At 42.8% G+C, this 6,018-nt stretch overlaps 1 pseudogene; it reads left to right on the forward strand.

Annotated features, from left to right (window-relative positions):
* Nucleotides 1–1,774: 1,774 nt before the first annotated feature.
* On the forward strand, nt 1,775–4,716 carry LOC112586122 (annotated as a pseudogene).
* The last annotated feature ends 1,302 nt before the right edge of the window (nt 4,717–6,018 follow it).

Raw genomic sequence — 6,018 nt, forward strand, 5'->3', positions numbered from 1 at the left:
AGTGAGGCCACGTGAATTTCCCTCTTCATATTTCCTTGTACATCTGATCAGTTTCTACAACTGGATTATAATAAACCCCTTGAGGACAAGGATTGCTTAAGTGTATGCAGCCTGTCTCAACAGAGGTTCCACAAGAGAACTAAACTCCATGGAACATTGTGTGAGCGACTATTCTCTCAATTCTCCTAAGGAAGATGTAGAACTTGTACCAGTTTAGATGCACAAGAGAGATTAATTCATTCCCTACAATGGATGCCTTAGGGCATTAGGTCTCAATTCTTTCCTACAACCTGGTTAAGAAGTGCTGATAACACTAATCTGCGTAAAAGGTAAACTCCAAACTTCCAGTGGTATAATGTAATAGAAATACATGTCTAAGGGTGTTCCAAACTGGCAGGAATAAAATAATTCAGAGCTTTCAAGCTCTCCATGCTTATCTGCATTAAAGGGAAAGAGCAGGAAGCAAAAGGTTTTCTAGTCACATTCCATTAGCTAGACCACAGGCATGGAGTACAAGGCAGGTTGGGAAATGTAGTCCAGCCGTGGAGCCAGGGAGAAGAGTGCTAGTAGGTCTCGGCCAAATATAAGGATTCTCCTCCTGTATTTAGGCTTTCTTGTAGTATCACACAATAGGTGATACTGTTCAGTAAAAGACTGTGAAATTTAAGTGTGAATGAGTGAGTCATTCATTCACATTTAATCAGTCCTCACCTGCTGGATTCCTCCCTTTACCCTACATCCTCCTTCCCTCTGAACCCTTTCTCCAGTCAGATGCCACAGTAAGACCCAGATAAATTGATCTGCAGTGTTAAACAGTGTTTGGAAGCATCACTTGGCCTCAACTTCCAAAGCCTTGGACTTGAGTCTCAGTTGGATCAATTACCAGCTGGGTGACCTGGGACCAGTTGCAGTTTACCTATCAATACAGACAGACATTACATGCTCCTTTGTCTGTAGTGGAAACAATGGCTCATGGCCCAACTCATGGTTTTGGAGGAAACCATAGGGCTTAATATAAGCTAAGGTACTTTGGGAAATGCCATATAAATATAAATGCTATCGATATTCATTCATCTATGTTGTTATTAACTGGAAATCCTCCAGGCATTTCTCCTAAAAGGGCACCTGTATTAGAAGAGAAAACTGATGAGACTTCTAATGGTGAAATATCAGGCACTTCCCTGAAAAGCCATGCTTCCCACCCAATGGTCCTGAGTCCCAGTAGTGGCATAAGACTCTCCATAATTGCCATCTCAGGGGAACCAGAGTATGGGGCTATTGTTTGGATCTTTAATGATGGTGTGCTCCAGGACAAGGAGGGATGTGAAAACTTGAGACAGTTATGTCAATTTAATTCAAATCAGCATGGGACATGGAAAGAAGAAAAGAAGGGAGGGAGGCGAGGAGCAGGCAGAGATGGGGTACCACCCCCACCGTTGTTGCATCTCTGGCAACACAAGTGAGCATCGGTTGGCTCAACTGGATTATTTCTGCCAAAGGAAAGGATTATAGAGAATCAGGGGAAAAGTCGAGGTTCATAGACTCTTTGAAATGGGGCAAAAGAAAAAAATCCTTTGTCATTTGCCTGGGAACAGGTCTAGGTAGGTAAATTCTATATTAAGTTATTCATCATCTGTGGAATAAGGGTTTGAGGGCAACCTGCTGTCAGAGACCTCTTCTCAGGAGGGGGAGGGATATGGTGTTATAGAAAAGATACAGATTAGAGAGCAAAGTAGAGCTGGGTTCAGATTTTTGCTCTGCCATTATTTCTAGTATGGCTTTGGGAAAACCTCTCTGCCTTTCTGAAAAACGGTAATTCCTATGCCAAAGGTTTGCCATAAAGACTAGATACAACAAAATGTTGTCAGCCTGCCTACCACAAAGTAGGCTTTCAATACATGTAGGTTGTTATTCGGAGAAGGCAATGGCACCCCACTCCAGTACTCTTGCCTGGAAAATCCCATGGACGGAGGAGCCTGGTAGGCTGTAGTCCATGGGGTCGCGAAGAGTCCGACATGACTGAGCGACTTCACTTTCACTTTTCACTTTCATGCATTGGAGAAGGAAATGGCAACCCACTCCAGTGTTCTTGCCTGGATAATCCCAGGAACGGGTGAACTTAGTGGGCTGCCGTCTATGGGGTCGCACAGAGTCGGACACGACTGAAGTGACTTAGCAGCAGCAGGTTGTTATTATTATTAAAACAGACCAAAGCATCCACTGCCTCAGTGATGTAGTGATTGACATGCTCATTTCTGGACATCCAAGAAATCACAAAGATTGAAAGGGGGCTAAGTATCACTGCCTCTGGGGGAGAGGGGTCTTTCCTGACCATTCTACCCAGAGTAAATTCTCTCAGCGACTCCATAACTGGGCATGCATTTGTGTACTTGGGTTTTGTCTATCTTTTCATCCAAAGGTAAGCTCAAAGAGGGCAGAGAGCTTGTCTGTCTTGTCCATGGTGCTTCAGTGTAGGACACATTCTGGAATGCCATGTGCTCAATAATGGCTGCTGGAGGGAAAGCAGGGATGGAAGCAGGGCCGCCTGAATGATTAGTGAACATTTTAACACTGACAACCCTCGCATCCCACAGAGAGTGCTGCATCCTGAAATGCAGATACCCCTGGGAAAGGTAGCAGTTGACTGAAATGCATCCTAATGTGTAAAGGACTCCTAGGAGATCCCTGCCTGGGAAAGAGTCTCCAGAAAAGGTGGCAGGGGAGATGGGGGCAGGCAAAGAGCTTGTCTGGCTGTCACCTGGGCACCTGAATCCAGGTGTGCATGTGGGTCAGGAGGAAGCCCTCCCCAACCCAAAGTGCCCATGCAGAACCCAATTTGCATGCATCACCCACACCCTTGGTGTACCATCCATCTTCCTTTTCATCAGTGCTTGTGGAGCAAGGGAAAAAAATACCTTTCAAGACCAGACATGAATCTTGCAAGTAAACAAGCTTTACTCTGCCCTGTTGTGTGGGTTTTAACCTTTGATAATACCCAAAGGGCAGGTGGAAATGCTGAAGAAACGCACTGTAAAGCTTCTGTGCTGGGTGCGGGAAACTCTAGCCGTGAAAAATAAACAAAGGAAAAAGCATGAAAGCTACCATGAAGTCTTTTCTTCCAAAAAGAGGCATGCAGACACACGTTCTGTGTTTGGTAGGCCCCTTCTCCGTTCTCTTAATCCCCCCTTCCCGCCCATCTCTGCTCTTCCCTCTCTCCTTCCTCCTTCCCTCCGTCTCTTCCTCCCCTTTCATCTCCTTCATCCCTCTTCTCTTCCTACTCTCTCTTATCTCTCTCTGTCTGTGAATGAGACTGAGTTTCATACTAGGTGGGGCAAGGGAGGCAATGACTTGCCATTTATGAAACACCTGCTACGTGCCGGTCACTGTGCTGCCAACACCTACACGTGTTATTTCATTGAACCGTCCTCACAGCCACAGGGCAGCCACTCTCCCCACCGTGTGACCCTCAGCAGTTAGCTTGTCTGAGACCACGCAGCTAATCAGATCTCTGTCGGACTTCACCAGATACACTACTTAGATATTTTGAATTTCATTCAAACTGAGGAATGTTTCTCGTAAATGCACACGCTATGCTCTTTCGTCCATCAGTATCATTTCCTGTGGAAATAAAAGATGTAGACAAAGAGGCAACAATGAGACCATTGATTATAACATCGCTTTGGGTGGAAAAAAATTATCCAATATTTTTCCCAACCCAACTATCCAATAGTTGGGGTTGGTTAACTAAATTATGGGATACCTGTGTATAAGAAGGCTCATAGATATTGTGATTTTTCATTTATTGCCATAGAAACATGTTGCTGATTTATTATTACAAGGAAGGGACACTTTTGTGGCACCTTGGAGGCAGTCCACTGCCTCAGAATAAAGCTGAACATCTCTTCCCTGGCCACTGGCTGCTGGAAGCTCATTGAAGTGGACAATGAACAAAAACTTCACATCTTCTGTAAGAAGCATATGGCCACAGAAGTTGCTGCTGATCATCTGGGTGAAGAATGGAAGGGATATGTGTGTCTGAATTAGCGGCAGTAACAACAAACAGGGCTTCTCCAGGAAGCGGTGTGTCTTGACCCATGGCCAAGTCCACTTGCTGCTGAGTAAGGGGCATTCCTATTACAGACCAAGGAGGACAGGAGAAAGAAAGACCTAATCTGTTCAGGGTTGCATTGTGGATACCAATCTGAGTGTTGACAATTTGGTCATCCTCAAAAAAGGGGATAAGGATATTCCTGGACTCACTAATACTACTATGCCTCATCACCTGGGGTCCAAAAGAGCTTCCAGAATCCGTAAACCTTTCAGTCTCTCTAAAGAAGATGGCATCCACCCAGATGTTGTAAGAAAGCCCCTAAACAAAGAAGGTAAGAAACCCAGGACCAGAGCGTCCAAGATTCAGTGTCTTGTTACTGCAGGTGTTCTGGGCATATTGTGCTGAAGAAACAGCATACTGAGAAAAATAACGAAGAGGCTGCAGAACATGCTAAACTTTTGGCCAAGAGAATAAAGAGGCAAAAGAAAAATGCCAGGAGTAAATCGCCAAGAGACGAAGGCTGTCCTCTCTAAGAGCTTCTACTTCTAAGTCTCAGTTTAGTTCAGTTCAATCGCTCAGTCGTGTCCGACTCTTTGCGACCCCATGAACTGCAGCGCTCCAGGCCTCCCTGTCCATCATCAACTCCCGGAGTTCACTCAGACTCATGTCCATCGAGTTGGTGATGCCATCCAGCCATCTCATCCTCTGTTGTCCCCTTCTCCTCCTGCCACCAATCCCTCCCAGCATCAGAGTCTTTTCCAATGAGTCAACTCTTCACATGAGGTGGCCAAAGTACTGGAGTTTCAGCTTTAGCATCAGTCCTTATAAAAAAGATCAGACCTCAAAAAAAAAAAAAAAAAAAAAAAAAGAGAGAGAAGGGTAAAGACAGGTTTCAAACAATATGTAAAATACCATCTGGGGCACTTACCTGGAGATCCAGTAGTTAAGACTCGGCCCTTCCAATGCAGATCCCTAGTTGGGGAACAAAGATCCTGCATGCTGTGCTACAGCAAAAAGAAAGAAAGAAAACAAAAAACAAACAAAAATTTTTAAATAAAATATTATTTGGGGAAAAATATATATAAGTAAACATATGCAATAAAAATTCAAAAAGAATGTAAACAAAGTAACACTTTATCTTTGAATAGAAGGATTTTAGGTAATTTTTATCTTATTTTGCTTCTGTGTAGTCTTTACATGCTTTTTTTTATGATCAGCCTGCATCTCTTGAGCAATTAGTTTGTTCTAGTTTTTTCTTCTTAAGAGTAATTTTTAGAATGATTAGAAAGCTGCTTTCTAAAGCATTTTGCTGGAGGGCCCAGAATTTGGAAATGTCTCTATTCTTTTGTTGCTACTACTAAAAGGAGAAATAAAAATCCTAGCCAAATCCTGACATTTGGCCAATATAGTTTCTTTTTTTAATTACATTGTCAGCCGCTGATTAAAATGTAAGTGCCTGAAAACAGAAAACATGTCCTTTTTTCCTCTTTAATCCATGTCCCTTTGTGATGTTCAGTGACTATTCATGGTTCTTTGATTTATTCCCGTTACTTCTTTGGTTTTAGGTTGGGTTTTTTTTTTTTTTTTTTCCTATTTTATACCAGAAGCTTATTCATTTGGACTCTTTTAAAATCTAGTTTTTGAAAAATGAAAATGAAGACAAGATTGAAACTTACTTTTTTTCTTTGAATAAAATTCAAGATTGTTGATTGAAGTATCCACATAAGCAAATGAGGCAGGAGGGGTATATTTAACCTACATGGGAAAACACTTCTGAACTCTTTACAACATCCTTTGTGCCCAGCTAATTAATGGACTGATTATGAATGATTATAACTCATTGAGTCGATTTGGCAGAATTTTCTCCTGGCAGCACTGCATCTCCTATTAGTTTGTGTTACTTGTCAGTATTGAAAATGAGACATCTACCTTCCTGACAAATGGCACGGATATTCACTCACTCAGAA

This window comes from Bubalus bubalis, chromosome 7 (genome assembly GCF_019923935.1).
Source record: "Bubalus bubalis isolate 160015118507 breed Murrah chromosome 7, NDDB_SH_1, whole genome shotgun sequence".
Classification (NCBI taxonomy): domain Eukaryota; kingdom Metazoa; phylum Chordata; class Mammalia; order Artiodactyla; family Bovidae; genus Bubalus; species Bubalus bubalis.